Source organism: Apodemus sylvaticus, chromosome 4, assembly GCF_947179515.1.
Source record: "Apodemus sylvaticus chromosome 4, mApoSyl1.1, whole genome shotgun sequence".
NCBI lineage: Eukaryota > Metazoa > Chordata > Mammalia > Rodentia > Muridae > Apodemus > Apodemus sylvaticus.
The window spans coordinates 31,749,221-31,769,328 of record NC_067475.1 but is presented as its reverse complement, the minus strand read 5'-3'; the positions used below and the strand labels follow the sequence as shown (position 1 = coordinate 31,769,328).

Sequence of the window (20,108 nt, the reverse complement as noted above, 5' to 3'; positions counted from 1 at the left end):
AAAATAAACTCAGAGGATGAATACAGGCGGAGAGCGTTCCAAAGGGAGGGATATTGTATGGCAAGAGCAGACGACAGTCTGCGACACAGAAGCAAATAGTGCAGCCAGATTAATGTGGATTCATTTTAGAATGAACAAATTGACTCTTAAAGATACTTTACATATGTATATATGTATATAATGTATATTTATACACACACAAACACACATAGTACAGGACAAAGAGAATATAAGCAAGAAGACTATATAGCATAAAGCTTAATTATCCATAGGAATACACACACATTTTTTATCAGCTTAAGAGGACTTCAGAGGCACTGCGGTATAGAAGACAAAGTAGGACAGTGACTGGCAAAGAATCAGCTCTACTAAATGGTTATAGCCATCTGTTGTTTCTAACTTACCTGACACATTAAAACTGATTGATTAATTGATTGATTGATTAACTGACTACATGGTTACAGCCATCTGTTGTTTCTAACTGGTCTGACACATTAAAATTGATTGATTGATTGATTGATTGACTGAGACAGAGTCTCACTATATATCTCTGACTGTCCTGGAACTTACTATGTAGACCAGGCTGGCCTCAAACTCACAGAGCTCTCCCTTGTCTCTATGAGTGCTAGGATTAAAGATATGTACCACTACAGCCGGCTTCCTGCACTAAACCTCAATGTATTTAATGTCTAATGACTTTGCCTCAACTTGTTTGCTTCTGTTACTTGCTGGGCCCCATGGGCCTACATTTCCCTACTTCGAGTCTCCCCTTGTGTTCAGTGTCCAGCCTACTTAAGTTTAAATGGACAAGATGGCTTTATCTCTCTTCTTGTCCAGATTTGCAATGAAGACTGTAATTCCTTTGGAATTCTATTGTCTCCTCCTGACAGCTGTAATAAGTTGAGTGTCTGGAAACCATCTGAAGTTTCACAGTGGTGGCAGGTCCTCTGTCCTCTGCTGCTTCAGAAAAATGTGTTCCTACACATGAACCCTAGTGTACTTTAAGAGGCCACACGAAGCAAGATAAAGCCATGTCCTTAGAGCAGGGCAACTTCAACGGTAGGGGCGTAGTAAGAAGACCTTTCGTGCCATCTCCTAGCAGGAAGCATCAGCCAACCTTCGTTGCCTCTCTAAATTCGGACGTGTTTTTCAAGCAGGGTGCTCCGTGGACTTCTGGCCTCTCCCCATTCTTCCCCCCAAGTCACACCCTTCCACCCTGCAGTCACTGAACAAGAGCATATGATCAGTTCAGGTGCACAAACTGTTCATGCGACAATGCGAGGAATCTCAAAGTACAGGCAACAGAGAGATTACGTGAGTTACGAGCGAAAAGCCTCCTATTACTAAATTAGCTTGGCACAGGTTTAAAGCATTTAATTTTGCTCAACAAACATTAAACAGTCCCTTCCTTGCGCTCCCTGTTTCCCTCCCCCAACTCCAAACCCTAGGCCTTTGTATTCACTATCCTGTCTTTATTCTTACAAAGAATTTTTTTGGTCTTTCACCAAAAGTCCATTTTCATTTCCTGGAATAATGAAAGCTTATGCCATCCGGCAGACATATCAGCCCACTGGGCTTGAGAGCACCTCCTTTGTGTGGAAGACCTCTTGAATCCCTGCTGTTACCTGCTGGGGTATCTTAATTGTTTAGGCTGCAGAAAGCTTATTTGCCTCTGCTGAACTTTGTCACCGTCTTGGTCACCTTGGCTCTCTACAGATCACTCTGATTTTCTTGTCCCCTGGTCTCCTGAAAAGCCCCAGTGTGTGCGTGCATTTCTTTTTTTTATTAGCAGATGGCCCTTCCCCTGAATGCGTCATTAACTGTAGCCCAGAGCTCTGTTCTGCCAAGCATGGCCCAACAACACTGGGTCTTATAGACACTGACCTCCTCCCGTGTCTTCCTCCCACCAGGAGGATTCTGGGTCCCCTGAGACTTGGGAGGAAGGAAGAGTTAAAAGAACTTTGCTACAGAGTTCATAGGCAAGGGCCATAAAAATTGTCTAATTCTAAAACATGAAATTCAAGGTACAAGAGAAAGTAAATAAACACGCTGTAATTATATCAGGGATCTGTGGAATCATACATATGATTTTTAAGGTTTCCTTCTTATTCTTTTTTCCCGTAAATGTTCACATGCATCCCTTTATAATTAGGAAAAGTACTGTTTATGAAGTGAGATTAAAGTCAATTCTAGATCACCCAGTAATGGCTTGGTGGGGAGGGCAACTCTGGGGTTGCTTTCCTATCCTACTGTTCCTTAGGATTTTTGTTCTTCTTGTTTGTGTATTTACATTTCCCTTTATTTACCGTTCACTGAATATTCATGTGCTTCTAATTCCCAGAGTTTTGTAGAGTTGGGCTGGGGGTATGACCATGCATATAAACAAAAGCCGTCATAACCAAGTTGAAAACTTAACAGCCAGAGTGCCTTTGTACTAGTGAGAGTTGACCAGAGGAAAGAATCAACTGGAAGAGACAGTCAGACAAACAGATAGACAGATTTGATATGGGCATATCTGATATAAAGATATAGATATTAAAGTATAAGTTTCATTCTGAGTATAATGACCTGAGGGTCAAGATTGGGCTAATATCTTGTATATCTTGTATATCTTGTACAGGGTTGAAAACCAGCAAGTTCTAGATGTGGAGAAGGTAGATACCATGGCCCACTCAGAGAGCAAATTTGTCCCCTTTGGTTCTATTTGGGCCTTCAACAGACCGGGTGAGACCAGTCGGGGGTTAGAGGCAGGTGTTTGCTTTTTCCAGTTCACTAGTCCTACAGCGATCTGATTTTGAAAACATCTTCACATCATGCTCAGAAATGTTTACCAAGTATCCGAGCATCCATCCCTTCAGCCTGGTTAAGCTGACAGGGAGCATGGAGTGTCGCGGCCTCCTTTCTCTCATCTAGCAACAGGCTTTGTGTGAGTGAGAAAAGGAATGACCCAAGATCTGAGGATTCCTCTGCTACGCAGTAGAATTTGACCTAATCCAAATCTAATTTGATTTGTATCCATCTCTTTCATTCTTAGGCCAAGTCCTTTAGAATATACAGTATTGGGTTAAAAGTTTTAAAGACTATCTTGATAAGATACATACATTTCTTCCGCACGTTGCTCCTTACTCTGACCTCTGACCCCCTTCTCTGTTTGAACTAGTTGGAGTTTGTTGTTCTGACCAAATTATGGGTCAACCCAGATGCAGATAATAATTAAGTTGTGCAAACATGTGTCACCCTGATAATGTGTCCCCCACCTTGAGCTACTGCCTCTGGGAAAGCATAGTCAAGATTTCGCAGGTACATTTCATTACCCCTCACAAACTGTGTATATTTAAGCGTTATCCCTTCTACTACATCCAGCAGAGACTTCTAGCCAGGTTCCTGTCTGTAATTTCAGCCCTGGGAGGCCACGGGAGGAGGGTCAGGGAGGAGGGTCAGAAGTCTGATGATTCCCTAGGCTCAACAGCAATATCTCACCTCAAAAACGAAACCAACCGAACAGAGGCGGTTCCTGGTTGGAGACTGCAGGGTATAGCCCTGGCTCCAGGATCTATTCACTACTGTAAATGGTACCCTTGCACAGCTGTGGGATTCCTATATGCTATCTTAGTCTTTTATTGAAAACCCAAAGTCCCACTGCCCAATGCACAGGCAGAACCCTAAGCACAAATAAAATAACCTTGGAGAAATATGATACGAAAACAAAGACCTCCGTTAGTCTAATAAAGGTTTCATTTCAGACAAAGATGTGTCATGACATTGGAGGACACCTGATGGGGTGGACACTTGTCTCTTCAGACTTTGAAGTCACCCAGATTGAACATGACCCCTCTCACATGTTACCATTAACGTTGATTTGTTGCGTAGTCTCTGTCTTTTGTTGTTGTTGTTGTTGTTTTTTTGTTTTGTTTTTTGTTTTTTTTTTTTTGGATTTTGGTTTTTTTGAGACAAGGTTTCTCTGTATAGTCCTGGCTGTCCTGGAACTCACTCTGTAGACCAGGCTGGCCTGGGACTCAGAAATCTGCCTGCCTCAGCCTCCCAGAGTGCTGGGATTACAGGTGTGCGCCACCACTGCCCGGCTGGGACAAAGTCTTAAATAGAGCCCAGGATGAAACTGAAAAGAGTCCATGGACCCCCGGCCTCCTGTTTATGTGTCCTCACTCTGTGACAGGTCCTCGGCTTTTATTATCTGACTCAGTTTTCATAGCCGTCTTGCAAGTCACTATTCAGGTATAGAATCTGCGGCTCATAGACATTAAGTCCTGTCACATTCATCTAGCTGGTGAATGCCTATCTGACCCTTGACTCTAGACCACTCATGTCTTACTTAGTGACTCTCCAAGTGCTGCACATCCGGGGTTGTACCTGGCCTGCAACCCAGCTGCGAAAATCCCCATTGTCACCCACGTAGGTGACATAGTAAGGACCATTTTGCTACATTCTGAAGGTTTCTTCCTTTCCCATAAAAGTGTGGGGCTGAGGGGAGGGGGGGCACGCAGTTAGTTGTTACTGACTGTGGACCTCCCAGCTTGAGGCCAGATCTGCCTCGTTTGTTTGAAACCAGCATCTGGCTTCACGATGCGGCTGCTCCAGAGCCATGGGCTGCAATTTCAACAGCACCAGCTTTCACCATTACCAGCACCGGCTCTCCTACGGGGCCTCTGCCTCTTAGGTGCTGCCGTTGGCCCTAGGAGGTACAATTCAGCAACAGGAGAGGGTGAAGAAGGCAGCTTGCCTAGGAAGAGAGCCAGCTTGCTGACAGGACTTCACACTTACTTTCTTGCCTGGCTGGACAGGCAACAGAAAGGTTCTCTGAGACTCTAGCTGCTTGCCTGCTCTGACCTATCCCTATTCATTTTGCCAAAGAAGAATCTCCTTTCCCTAACTAGAACAAGATGGCATGCCATATGACACCCACCACTAGGCAGATTAAATCAAAAGCAGCTTCGCGGCCACTTACATATACGCAGTGCCCAGGAGAAGGTAGTATATACCACAACAGCCACGTGAGGCCTGCATTTGGGAACAGAAAGATCTAGAAGAGACTGTGGAAGGAGAGTTTTGGAGTACCAGCAGAGTGATATATCATGGGAGAATGAGGTTAGCTTGTTTTACAATCAGGTAGAGAGTGAAACCCTTTAGTTTGAGAGTAGGGTAGGGTGCAGTCGGTTCAGGTCACCAGAGATCTACACAGGAAGGAAACATTTCCTGCTGGGTTGAGGGGCAGACAAAGAATTGGACCTATCTGATGAGACCGGAGGATCTGAAGGTTATGTCTCTGGGATCCTATGAGGTTGAAAGATGTTAAGATAGTACTTCTAATTTAAAAATCTCACAATATGTTACCCGAGGTCTCAGGTTCCTGCCTCCAGGATGTTCTGACCAGATGACTTTGGACAAGTTATCTGCAAATTTGGTCTCAGCTGAAACACTGTAAAGTACTTCCTACAATGTACGGTTCTCAGGGGCCCGTGTAGTATGCTTGGTATACAGGAAGTACAGAACAGACGTTAACTACCTCATCATCCTCATCATTATCCCCAAGACGGCAGCAAGTAACGGGACTGTTTCATCAACTTCCCTTCTCAGCTGAGTTGGTATTTGAGTGCGAGCTTGCGTTTAGGTTTTGGATCAGTCACATGCAAAACAATTCTGTGCTCGCGTCTGCTGCGCTGTCTGTGCGCCGTGAGCAACCTCAGAGCCCTGAAGAGCATGCTGGAGGTCATTGTGGTTTAAAAGATCGAGTGAGAGAAACAGCTCTCAAGCTCTTGGTTTTTTAGCTGAAGATTTAAACTGTTTGTATGTTCTCTTTTTGCTGCCTTAAAAAATAATCCTTATTTTTTTTATTAGAAATGGAAACGAAAGGATTAAAGGCATCTGAAGGGCGATTTGTAATTGTTCTCCAGACTGTGCTACCGTTTGCATCTGTCTAGAGCAAGCTGGTCGACAAAGCTATGGGGATAAAGCAGCCAGGATTATAGCAATGCTTTAACCTTGACTCTTTAGGATCGTAATGCCCTTTGCATATTAGCTTGTTTCCCTATTCCTAATGCCCCTGGTCTTGTTGGAAGCTTCTAAAATGATCAGAGAACGCAAAAACAAACCATCAAATCCCTTAGCATGATATTCTCTCGTATGCTGCCAGTGCACGTAGAATAGATTTCTCCTCAGCCCCGCCCCTGCAAAGAAATTGGTTGAAATTAACAGACTTCCGGGAGAAGCTCAAAAGACCATTGGGGGGGTGGGAATCCAATTATTTTTAGCCATTGAGTCATCTACAAAGAACAAAGGAAACAAGGAACCTGCATGTGAGAAAAATAGGCATGAAAGACACCTTTCGTCCGAATGGTAACTAGGGAAAGGATCTATAATCTTGGTCTTAGGAGCGTATTTGTAATTGATGTGCAGTGGAAGCCACTGGGGTGCTTCAGGCTCTGAGGTTCAAGTGCACAATTGGCTTGTTTATCGTTACAGTCAGACCTTTATTTCAGAGTCAAGGGTTAAATGTAAAATGTTTGACTATGGAATCCCAAAGACACAGATACCTTTGTTGCCAAAGACACGGACACCTTTATTTTTTGATAGGTGGTGGTGGTAGTGGGGAGAACGGCACAATTTATAATAATTAAGTAGTTTCATTTTACTTTTTTCTTTCTACCGCATCATTTTGGGCTCATTTTAGATTAAAGTATATGTCTGGTTAATTATGGTATTTAGTTCCCAGCTTGTAATTGGTATCTGGTGCTTCTGACTCCTGGTGCCCTGGGTGTCGCTGTTTCAAGGGGCGCCCGACGAGTTTGCCTGAGGTAAGCTGTAATGGAAAGCACCGGCTTTCTTACACCACTTAAGTTATTCCTTGTGGCTTCCCAGATCGCTGCGGCGTGGGGGTGGGGAGTGTTGAAAAGTAGGTGGGATATGCGATTATCTTCCAATTGGAGAGGCCCAAATAGAGGCTGTCTGTATTACCGGCAGAGCTTTGTGCCAGAAGATAATCAAATAGGAAACTGGGTGCCAATGGTAATTTTTGAAATGTGCTTTTATGACATCTTCCACGAAGATGAAAGCCATGTTCTGTAAAACAAACAAACAGCACAGGGCTCGAGCTAAGGCTCTGATATGAAATTTATGTATATTTCACCAAACCCAACTTGAAAGGAATTACACTCGATTTGAAACTTTTAATTGTTCTTGCTGTTTCCACAAATAAGGAAATGCTGGCTTGCTGCAGACAGGCTCTCCATTCCAGTGATCGGGCTCTTTTCAAGGCTCGGCCGCACTAATTGCTGTCTGTTTGATTCTGTGCCCTTCTGAAATTGAAGGCTGCCTCGAGGCATGGAGAGAAGGCGCAGCGGCCTTGCTTGTGGGTTCGGGGACTGGGGTAACCCACAGCAGTGTCCACAGCCAGTCTCATTATCCCACTGCTCCAGAAGGCCCGGGGGGAGGGGGGCACTTCCCTGCTACCCCGCCTATGGCTGGAGCTTGGAGTCTTGGGGCTTTTGCTTTGTATCATTTATTATTTCTGACTGATAACAGCCCCACTTTCTTCCAACAACCAAACAACACGGCCATTATGGTTTTGTTTTAATGTGGTATCTGGTGTTGTATTTCACTGTTTGTCAACCTCCGTGTACAAAACAGGAGTGCATTGAAGGATATGGATTGCACACAGAAAGGACAAGCCAAGAAACATCTTACCCCAGCAGAGCTCCACTGAGGTCTCTTATCAACAGAACTCCTGTGGACTTGAAGAAATATGGACGATATCCACCCACTATTGTTTTAACGATTAAGTTTGGAGGTCTTTCTGTGCAGTATGTTAATCAGCTCAAGGTAAATGGGAAATATTTATTAAATATACACTTTAAAAAAATAAAGAAAGAAAGAAAGAAAGGACAAGCCACTTCTTTTCAGCAATCCTGTGATTTTTGCAGCCTCCCAGCTAGTGTATCTCTAATAGGGCTCTGGGCTTACTCCTCTTAAATCCGTTCTACCAGGGTGGTAGATGTTGAAGCCACTTTATGGTATCTGAGAACATACAGGCATTGGATAACTCCAGAGACTATATTTCATCAGTTATGTGACCTGATAACTTTTTTTTCAAATGGGATTTCAAAATCACAAATTCGGGGTATGACGAAAATGGATTGTGTAGTTATCCAGCAAAGTTGACAAGCATTTTTTTTTCTCCGAATGACCATTTGACAGAAAGTGTTAGTGAACACAGAATGGTGTTTTCAGATCTCCTGGGTTCAGATCCTGACCCTGCCTCTCACCAGTAAGGAAACTTTGTAGGTCAGTCATCTCCCGGTGGCATAGGGGCCAGCTTTTCCTTGCACCCTTTAGACTCATCACTAGGGACTCTGATGATTATTACACTGTGACATTGTGGTGAGCTCCTGGGGACCTACCTGCCCCCAGTGCCTCTCTCTCTCTCTCTTACCCCCAACTTTGTGTTTTCTCATCTTTTCCCTCAGGGCTTTGTTTTTGCCCCGCCCCCTTTTAAAAAAGAGCCTGCCCCGCCCCGCCCCTCCTCCAGCTGAAGCCACGCCCCACTCTTCTCTTTCATCCGGGTCATCCTGTTCTTAGTGTTCTAAGAACACTTAGTGTCCCTGCCAACCCCTGCCCTACGACCTTTAGAAAGCTTCTTGACTCCACCTTGTCACGTGGTCTTTCCCAGGTCCTGGTGCACAGTGTGTGCTCCACGTGCAGACCCCTCTCCAACATCAAATTCTAGTTTTATAGCTTGCTGGCCTTTGTGATCATGAAGATGGCCAGTCCTCAAGCTTAAGTGGCTGACCTCATTAATACAAAATAACAGCAGCGTCGATTTCTCTCAGAATTGCTGGGATTAGCAGCAAGTCAGCTAAACAACTGAGTTACAGTTGTGCCAGAATTAAGACAGTAATGCATACTCCAGATCTGGTAACTCCTGTATGCTGTGTTTGTTCGACAGTGGCAAGGTCAAAATTCTAATATAATCAGGAGAATGGAGATTTTCTGGGTAATGTTATGAATTGCAGGTAGGACAAAGCAGGATGATCATTAACTCTTTTGTTCATGAAAGTAAAATTAATCGTGTAATTCTTGTGTGTGAGTGCACATGCATACATGCATGTGCGGGTGCCCTTTGTCCTTATGTTTACATGCGGACCAGAGTTTGATGTCAGGTGTCTTCTTTTTCATTCTTCCATCTTACTGTGGAAGACAGTAGATCCTGAGTCTCACTGTTTTGTCTAGAATGACTGGCCAGAGAGCCCCTCAAAGCCATTTCTATCTCCCTAGTTCTGGAGGACAGATGTGTGTGACCAAACCCAGTCTAGCTTATTTTGGGAACCTGAGGACCTAAACTCAGATCCTTATCCTTGCATAGCAAACTCTTTAGAAAGATGTATGCTCCTTTAACTCTTAAAGTGGTACATTCCGTTTTCATTTTATCTTTGCAACTTAACATCAATTCGACCTGAATTATCTGAAGATAGTTGTCTATATGACCTAAGTTCACTAGACAGTTACAGGCAGAGACCCAATAGTTCCAAACACCATTATTTTTATAAATTTAATGAACTTAAATCCTGTATTCTGTCTACATAAAGATATGTTAAGCAGATAGATATTATACCTCAGGCCTCCTGGCGAACGGTCATATTACAGAGACCATATTCATAAAATCACACCCTACAGATCTGGAAGGAACCTGGTTGAACCTCATCATTTTATAGGTCTTAGGAGGTGAAGTCACCTGTCCAAGGCTGTTGAGTAATGACCAATCATGGCACCAGAAGGAGGCCTCCGCACCCTCACTGGTTGCCAGCCAAGCCAGTGGGAGCCCAGGTATTTGTACTTTGACTTACAAGCATGTTTCCTGCGGATGTCTCCAGTATGATGGCAGGTTTCAATTCAAAACCACTTCTTCTTCTTCTTCTTCTTCTTCTTCTTCTTCTTCTTCTTCTTCTTCTTCTTCTTCTTCTTCTTCTTCTTCTTCTTCTTCTTTTTTATTTCAAAAGAATGCAGGCTCAGGAATGGAGATGCCTGGCTTGCCTGGCTATCTGCTGTGAGGTTGGGTACCGGAATGGCATCCCCTGGTCTTCATTTATAGAAAGGTGAGCATGCTGCTTCTATGTTACCAGCTTGAGGGCTTTGGGAGCAACTAAAGCTTTTAAAGAGTGACCATGTGTGTGCTAGGTCAGGGCTTTATGGTCACAATGTCTGGGTCTTGAACCTAGACTCTGCTGCCTACTATTTATGTAAATTTGGTCAGTGCAGGTTCTAAATGAGAATGGAGGCTGCCTTCTTAAATCACTGGAAGGGTGGTAAACTGTATAAAGTGCACATCACAAAGCAGACTCTCACAATTGATGGTAGCTATTATCAACTCTTTAAAATGGTAGGTAGAAGCTTGCATTATTGTCTGTTGCATTAGGCATGCTCACAACCCCATTCCAATAGCTGCTACCTCAGCTGACTAGATTTCACTTCCTGTAACTTTTTTTATCTGTCATCAAGAAATACACCCAGGTCAGTATTAGTGATACTGTGCATGCTGGCCTGGACTGAGTGCTTTCAGAAGACAGCCATCTTTACTCTCAGGGGTTTTCTTTCCCCTGCATTGTTGACAATTGAACCAAGGGCTTGGTGCATACTAGGAAGTGTTTTACTACTGGGAAGCATTCCAGCCCTCAGTTCCACATCCACAGTGATTTTTTTTGTCAGAATTATTAACTATATGAATTTAATAAAGAAAAAATAAATGGCTGCTTTGAAAATTTGCTCTGAATGTATTTGCCCCACCCCACCCCCATGATGAACACCTCCACTTAATCAAATTAACAAATCTAATAAACACTTCGTACAGGAGCGATGGATGGGAATCACAGACTCAGGGAGGCTGTGTGCCTCTACATGGCCGTGGCCAGCTTGCTCTCTTCCTGTACAATGTGTACATATGTATGCAACTCAAAGGGCCATGCCAAAGTCACCTGAAAGACCTTGGTGGCAAGTGTACATAATAATCGTGCTGCTCTTCCAACTTCACTTCCTCTTCCTCTGCTCATGAGGAAGAAGAGGGATTCAGGAATTAAGCCAGTGCACAGTAGCACATGCGAACGCCTAAGTCCTCCATTAGGAAGTGGACCCGCAGGGTGGGAGTGAGCAAACTGAATTGTATTGTCATAAAGTAATTAGGAGAAAATTAGGCAATCATAAGGTGATAAAAGCCTATTAGTAAAAGGGCCTGAAAAACACAGCGGGTTGTAAAAAATTAAATTCTCACACACGGAAAAAAATGCAAATACATGCAATTGTCTCACCATGGCAAACAGTCAGATTACTGATTTGTGTGAAGAGTTAGAATAAAGTCTTGATAAGCGTTAAGAGTGTTTTCATTTCTCGTCCCTGCTCAGATTTGAGAAATTCCACTTTTTAAAATTCTCCATATCTCCCTCCCTCCACTTTACAACAAACCTTATAGAACAACTTTATTCTTTCTTTCAGCAAACAAACATACAAAAAACAGAAGGAGAGGAGGAGGAGGAAGAGGAGAAAGAGGAAGAGATATATTCATTAAGATGAAATATAGCAGCGTGTGATTAATTTTGTGTTGGTTTCTTCTTTCTAATCCATTGAAGGCCACTCCAGAGTTAGAAACTGTAAAGAGAACCAGAGGAAGCCCATTTCTAAGCTGTTGTTAGAAACCCAGTTCTGAGGTTGGGAGATGTTAGCTTAAGTTCACATTTGACTGGGTCTTAGTTAATAGGAGTGGACGGACCCCCATCAAGAGACCAGAACAATCCTGCTGTTTTCTAGACCTAAAACATTCTCCCTGTGATGGTTTGTATAAGCTTGGGCCATGGAGTGGCACTAGTGGAGTAGGCGTGTCACAGTGGGCGTCGTCTTTAAGACCCTAGTCCTAACTGCCTGGAAGTCAGTATTCTGCGAGTAGCCTTCAGATGAAGATGGAAAACCCTCAGCTCCTCCAGCACCATGCCTGCCTGGACATTGCCATGTTCCCACCTTAATGATAATGGACTGAATCTCTGAACCTGTAAGCCAGCCCCAATTAAATATTGTCCTTATAAGAGTTGCCTTGGTCATGGTGTCTGTTCACAGCAGTAAAACCCTAACTAAGACACTCCCTCTGGCTACGTCTCCCCCAACACCTTGTGTTACATTTGAAGACTGTAGTCTATAAAATGGATCAAGGTTTTGTTTTTGTTTTTTCCTAGAAGAGGCAGATACTAAATACATCTTTGGCTGCATGGATCAAAGGATCTTTGTGTAACCCCTGAATTCTGCTATTGTAGAGTAAGAAGAGCCGTGGGCAAGGCTCCTCTTATGACCTGCCTGTGCCATTGAACCTCATTGGTCAGACTGGCCCAGCCTCATGCTTGACCTGGCTTGCTGATACCAGCATTGTATCACTTTTCCTGGAGAGACATGTGCCAGGCAAAACCATTCCACTGAACTCCAGCTTGGTGAACCAGATCCTTTATTGGGGTTACAGAAACCTGACCAATTCTCAAGCAGCTGTGTTAACTACAGCACACATTATGACTAAGCCAATCACCCTAGCCAAGTTTCTTTCTATATAGTCTATTCCTAGTCATAATACCATGTGCATATGTGGGAGCAGGAGACGGTGGTGGCTGAAATCTCAGATGAGGGTCTCCGGACCTTCCATCTCTCAAAACATCTCATCCCGTAATGGTGTCCCGCGGTTGATCACTGTGACTCTGCTGCCAGTCTGTAACTGTCTGAAGGACAGTCCCACTGTACTTGACCAGTTCAGGTTTATTTTTTCAGAAAGCATTATGGAGGCCTTAAAATAAACTTAACCAATACTCCAAGGTGTCATAACATTGTCTGTCTTGAGACCATTGGCCAGCTTCCTTGCACAGTGTGTGTGTGTGTGTGTGTGTGTGTGTGTGTGTGTGTTTTCTAAGAACCAGTCTGTAGCCATCCTCACTGAACTCAGTTATAATACTACAAGCAACAGATTTATCAACTTCCTTTCCTCCTCCTGCCCCTCCTGGTTTTAGGAGACAGAGTCTTTCTGTCTAACCCAAGCTGACCCCAAAGTTGCTATACAACCTTCACTTTATGATCATCCACTTCAGCTTCTGGAGTACTGGGACTATAGGTGTATGTTTTTATCATATGTATTTTCTGTTAAATTCCTATTTTAAATTAACCATCACTGTCTCCTGCTCCACTTCAATAGCAAGCATCAACATAGTGCAGACTGTTGCTAAGGCAGATGACCTCACGGGTCCCTAGATAGTCATCTCTTCTTGTCCACCAAGGCTGATCCCAACAGAAGTTAGGAATCTATTTTTCTGCACTTGATTAGTAAAGTATCCCAGTTATTAGAGTAAACTAATTTTCTTGGCCCAGATTAGATACCACATTTATCATCTCTGAAATTTTACATACATACACAAGTCTGTTTCTTGATTTTCATTTGTTTTATTCGTCTATTCCTCTATGGATACATCTTTACCATATTGTATCTTTCTCACCAGAAAAGTCCCCATTCAGGTTTCTTTCTTGTTCTTTTAGTAAGAACTCAGTTCTCCTCATACCTTGTTCTTTTTCATAACAGCATTATGTACCAACTTTTCAAGTCGCTGATTTTTTTTTCAAATGTCTAAAGCGTCTTCATTAACAGGAAGATGCAGGGTTAGTTTTTGCAGCCTCGGCTGGCCCGTTGGTCCCTGGCACACTCAAGCTTCCAGCCCTCGGAACGGACATAGGGTTTGCTGTGGCTGTGTGGAGTTCCTGGGGCCTTGAAAAAAATGTCAGTACACCTCTCGGCCCTTCCAAGGACCAGCATTGGGAGACTCCAGGGTCAACTGGTCCAAGGTGAGGCTCTTACCCGCAGACTTAAGGGTGCAACTTCGACCCGGCTACTCACCAGCAGTGCCCACACCTTCAGCTTGGGCACTTCCAGAATCTGCACATCATCTGTGACTGTCCCCACCAGGAAGTTTCATCTTTCGGATCACCCAAACAGGGACAGAGGTGGCCGATTAGTGCAGCTCATAAATAATGTTTTCAGCACGACCCGACTGAAGGTGGAGTTGGTCTGTCTGGCCAGAAACAGCTTGACTAGCAGTCACAGGTAGATGTCCTTCCTGGCTCTTGGGCTTCTAGAGTCGAGCCTTTCGGTCCTTGTTATGGAGAATGTCAACACGCATGATGGGGCCTCCTGCTCGGCCAGGTCCAGAAAGCAAGTCACTGATTTTTTAAAAAGTAAGCGTGAGTGCTTGTGGCCGAAGCCCATGCACCGAAAGCGGAAAGACTGAACACGAAGCAACTGCAGATGAAGCAAATAAGGGTGCTTCGTGGATTCTCTATCCACCAGCACCGACCAGGACCACGGCGTGGATGCCAAAAGAAGCAGTGGACAGGGCCAGGAAGGGAAAGAGAGCAGGAACTTTTACGGAGGGTGGGCCAGGCCAGGAGCATCTTGAAGAAGTGTCTCCCTGGTGGTCTCTGGATGCAGTGGCCCAGCTGTCTCCGGGACACAGACAGTCACAGGACCAGGAGGGCCAGCCTCATACCTCTGTCGTCCTGCATAAGCTTTAGGTTCAGAGTTAGACAGAATGGAGCCATTCCTGCCTTCCTTGCTGATCTCCGCTCTTCCCCTTCTGGCTGGACTCCGGTCTTGTTTTGTAGTTGAGTCTCTGCCCAGCCTGCCTTGCCTTAGGAGCTCGCTTCTTGTTCTTACCATCACACCCGTGCCTGGACTGGTGTGACCTGGTGTGATCTACTGCTTGGTTTTAGCTCTCGTGTACTGTTGCTGTGATGGTGGTATATTAGGTACACACACACACATACACACACACACATGTATATGTGTATGTGCATGTGTATGTATCACTATGATGAAACACTGTTACTGAAGCAACTTATAAAAGAAAGCCTTTAATCGGGATTCCAGTTCCAGGGCGTTTGGGTCCATGATAGTGGAGCAATGATGTGGCAGCAGGAAGAGCTGAGAACTCACACCTTAATCCACGAGCAGGAGGCAGAGAATCCCACTGGGAATGGTGTGAGTCTTTTGAACCCTCAAAGCCCAGCTCCAGTAACACACCTCCCTATAAGACCACACCTCCTCATCTTTCCCTCAAAGTTCCACCAGTTGGAGACCAAGTATTCAAACATATGAGGCTGTGGGGTTCATTCTCATTCAGACTCCCTCAGAGAGCAAAAAAGCTCCACTTGGGCTGTTTCGTCTCTGGTTTTCAACTCCAGGGCAATCTTCCCCATGCTTTGATTAACCCTGAACCTTGAAGAGCAACTTTCCTCCAGGGTGACTTCCATGTCATTTAATGATAGTACCCCACCCCCAGCTCACAGCTCATGGTGTTCTAGCTAATTTAATTTAAACCTCTCTCTCTCTCTCTCTGTGTGTGTGTGTGTGTGTGTGTGTGTCTTTGTCTCTGTTTCTGTCTCTCTGTGTCTCTCTGTCTCTGTGTGTATGTGTTTTGTGTGTGTGTGTGTGTGCACACGTGCACACACAGTGACTTTTTGTGAGGAAGTATCAGATGGATCCCACAGAGTATGTTTGTTTCTCAACTGATCTTTTCATTTACTTTGTGAGGCCCTGTATTAAATGGAGTATTGCAGATATTATTGAAGAGGCAGTCTCTAAGCCACATGGCACAAATAAATGTGAATTTCCTCTTCTTGTGCACATCCTGAAAAAGCAGGCAGTGCCTCTCAGACTAAAGTGAAAGCTACCTGGGCAGATTTTAGCTCTTTTATGACTCTAAGTGGCAGATCATTTATTTGATACATATTTTCACCTATCTCTCTCTCTCTCTCTCTCTCTCTCTCTCTATCTATCTGTCTGTCTGTCAGTCCATCAGCCCCCCTCTATCTATAGAGAGCATATGTTTATTATAAAACATATAAATGGAAATACTTCTGCATAACATTGTGATATAGTCATAACAATATTGGCACAGCAGTAGTAAAAGTCGATTGGGTGAAATTGCTTCCAAGTCAAGAGGATGACATCTCCAGTCAGTGTGGAGAGTTAGCACTTCAGTTGGACAGCATCAGTGATCTGGCTAAGCGATCATTCCTCAGTAAGGAAGGCTCACCAGAAATCCCACCAAAGAGACAGAATAATTATCCCTTTAATGGAGTGTTGTACTTTCGTTCCTAGAATCCCCACCCCACGGTGCAGGAACTTAAATGGTTGCATTGACGCAGCCATTGTGCAAGTCTGCCTGTCTTTCAGAATTGCTCAGAAAAGCATATTTCCTGTCCTTTCTGTTTCTAAGCACGCTTTCTCTGGCACTCACTTTTTCTCCAATGCCCCCTTCCCCGCCACATCTCGCTGCTTGACCTCCATGCTGCCATAACCCTTCTTAAAAGCCGTCTCTCCTCCATCCTCCTCAGGACAGCTGCTGAGACTGACAGCTTCCCTGCCCCAACCTTTTTCTTTTAATCACTGTAAAATTGTCCTCGAACTCCACTCGAACTGTAGTCTGTTCTTAAATTCTTTTGTTAATGAGACTGAGAACCCCATGAGGGGAGCCCCTGACTTCCTCAATATCAACGCCATCATAGGAGTCCCTCATATTTATGACCTGGATTCACGTTCATACTTAGGTTTTGACCATGGTCTTAGCATTGGCCTGGCAATTTTTAAAGACACCGTTTCCCTCTCCTCAGTGGGCAACAGTGCAGAGTTCCTGAAGGTGGAACCTGGGCTTGGCCTTTTAAAAGCTTCCCAATGAGTTTAGTATATGGCCAGGGTCAAAACCATTGTCTAAGCAGGACTTTTAGAAGCACCAGTTTGCCCGCTACACACATATCATCACCAAACCTGCTTTTTCTTAAATGAACAGAGAGCTTATGGATGACTGAAATGTAGGTCAGGCTGTCTAACTTAGTATTTGAAACTTGGTTTTATTTTTGTCCTCCCTCTGTTACGTCAATTCTCTGAACTCAGAAAGTGATGTATCAGAAAGAATTATTTATAATTTTTAAAAGGACCACATCAATGTTCAAGGCTCAGGGGTCCATCTCCGCAGAGAAATGGCTGTGGTATTTTTTCTTTTTCTTTTTGAAGAGCCTGGGACAAATTTCAACAGAATGAAAAGGCAGTTGAGTATTCACAGAATCAAACCCAGCCCGCAGGGGAATTTGATCATTAAAACAATGCTCTATCAGTCAGACTTTCATGGACAAAAGGACTCACAACAGCTAGACTCAAGTTATAAAGGGATAGCTTGCAGCCAGGAGTGTCTAAACATGGAATTTCTCTGGAAAGCCCTGTTGCTTCCATTGGAGGGCCAAATGGGGGCAGCTTAAGGCTTGGGGCTTAACTTCTGGGTGTGCTGTTAGTATTTGTGCCTCTCTCAAGCATCACCAAATGAAACTGTTTCCCAAGATGCTCTCTGTTCAGATGGACATCTCATCGGTTAGCATCATGTCAGATGGTACAAATATTGCTACATGTTGCTACACATCAGTGATGAAGGAAGCAGAGGGCTGTTAGAGGATTCCCAAAGCATAAGATGGATGTGCAAAAGATGTGTAGTGATCCTAAGAATGACAGCCATCTACCCCTCCCCAAACCCTCTTTAGGAGAGGTACCCCGTGTGCCCCAAACATAATCAAGACTTACCACGAAGGATCCGTAAGTTCGTGTGACTTTAAGACTGATGCTACCTCTCCTAAAACATTTACGTAAGTCTCATCTTTAATCACAGAGTAGAAGAAAAGCTTAATTAATTGCTAAAGGCATTCTTGGTATCAGTAAAGTTTGGGAGAACAGAACTACAAGTGGATACCTGAAGATGAGAATATGCACTCCTTCTGCACCCCCAAACTCAAACCTGGAAGAGTTCCTGTTACCCCACATACTCTCATTTACATGTATTTACATAGAAGGGGCTTCTGGAGCTCTACGTTGTTTTCACAGTTAATGATGTTTTCCCCGAGTTGCTTGAGGCAAAATAAAATATTATAACTGTGGGGAAAAACTGGTAAGAGAATGCTGAGAAAATAAGAGAAACGAATACAATAGATTTCATGGAAAAGCTATTTTTTCCTCCTACCAAGAACAGGAAAAAAGCGACTTTTCAAACACCACTGTAAGACCAAGGACCAACTCCCTCAGTCTCTTCAAGTCCCCTGCAGTTTTGATTCTGTGAAAAAAAGGAAGCCATGTTAGTGTCTCTAAGGATGCTGGGTAAGTTCCTGGAGTCAAATGAAACCTGTGGGTACTGGAACGCTCACAAGGCCACTCGCAGCAGACAGCCTGCTTCGTGCCCAGGCTCTGCTCTCTCTGATTCAGCACTGTGCACCCACCCTGTCCCTACCCTCTCACCCAGGGCAGCTCTTTGTTTTTTGGCAAAGGAGCAGAAAGTCTGAAACACAGACTTCAAAGTCAAAGGGAATTCTATTTTAACCTTATGATTTCATTAAACTGCTACCCATCATGAAAGGTCACCCATCGGTAAAGCACAAACAAGACAGTCACTGGTTGGAAGCCTTCCAGGAGTGAGAGGGAAGGAGTGTCTTCGGAGAAAAGCGCGGTCTCATCAAATGTGTGTGGGCTGCTGTGGATTCCCAGTGTCCCACGCTGTTGGCACACAGGAGGGGGCAGTTTTCCATTGCAAGTGGTTAGTTAGCATTGGTCCAGCCGGAGGGTAGAAGGTTGATGCTGGATCACTTCCTGTGTCCTCATGCTGCTGTAAGAAAGATCTAGCTACATAAATTCAGTAATCTCCAGGCCCCCCTCTTCCTCCTTCCTTTCTGTCTTCTTTCTTGTAAGTGCGTGTATGTGGGGGAGGGGACGTGTGTACCTGCATATGCATCGGGGTGAGGAAGGAGGTTAGGGTCTACCTTGGGTGTCTTCCTTAATCTCTCTTGACCTTAGTTTTTAGACAGGGCCTATTACTAAACTGGAACTTATCTATTAGGAAATGCTGGCTGGCTGGCTGAGGAGCTCCAAGGGTCTGCTTGTGTCCCAAGTCACCTCCCCATCTTCCTAGGTCCCTTTTGTCTTCCTTTTTTCTTTCCTTCCATTTCCTCCCTTCCTTCATCTGTCTCTATCTCTGTCTCTATGTCTGTCTCTCTTTCTCTCTTTCTCTGTGCATGTCTCACATTTTTCTCTTCCTCTCTCCTCCTTACCTTTTCCCCTTATTTCTCCTCAAAAAATTCTTTATAGCAATTTTAAGTTCGTAGAGACATTGAGTAGAAAGTCCCACATTTCCCCATGTCCCCTGCCCCAGGCTCAGCCACAGCCTTCCATTGTGCTCCATCAGTGTCAACCTATAATGACATATCATTGCCAGATATAGTTGACTTAAGGCTGTTCTTGTTAAGAGTTTTTTAAATATGTGTGTGTACATATGTATATTTACATGTACATATGTATATTTATGTGCACATTTGTGGGTGCCAATGGGGACCAGAAGACAGCATCAAATTCCCTGGACAAAGGGAGCCACAGGCTGTTGTGGGTCAGTCAGTGTTTTCTGCTCCCTTGTTTCTTTATAGGAAGGCGATTGATTATAACATTTAAATCTGTGTCCTAAAATCTTACTACAATCTCTGTTAGTTTCAGGCCGTTTCTTGTCCATTCTTTCAAATTGCCCTTGTAGACAATCAATGAGCATCTATAAACAGATAACAGTTTAACTTGTCTTTTCCAATCCTCACAAACAGCATTTCTCATTCGTGTTTTATTATAGCCGCAGTTCCATGCTGACCAAAGATGGGCACTCGCCCATGCCTCCTTCCCACTCTTGTAGGGAGAGCTGTTTGCTATTTTCCTCACTGAGTATGGTGTTAGCTGAAGGGTTTTTGTTGCTTTTTGTCAAAATAAACCTTTCCTTTCTTGGTGTTTTATCCCAACAATGAGAGAAGAAACTGGTGCAGAATTTGTGTGAGCTACCCATTAATAGAAAAAGATGCTTGAGGCAATTAACTTTTTTTTTTTTTTTTTTTGAGACAGGGTTTCTCTGTGTAGCCCTGGCTGTCCTGGAACTCACTCTGTAGACCAGGCTGGTCTCGAACTCAGAAATCCACCTACTTCTGCCTCCCAAAGTGCTGGGATTATAGGCATGCACCACCACCACCTG

The 20,108-nt window shown here is 44.1% G+C and overlaps 1 pseudogene; it reads right to left on the bottom strand.

The window, feature by feature from the left end:
* Positions 1-13,678: 13,678 nt before the first annotated feature.
* LOC127682088 (60S ribosomal protein L18-like) lies at positions 13,679-14,195 on the bottom strand (annotated as a pseudogene).
* Positions 14,196-20,108: the final 5,913 nt, after the last annotated feature.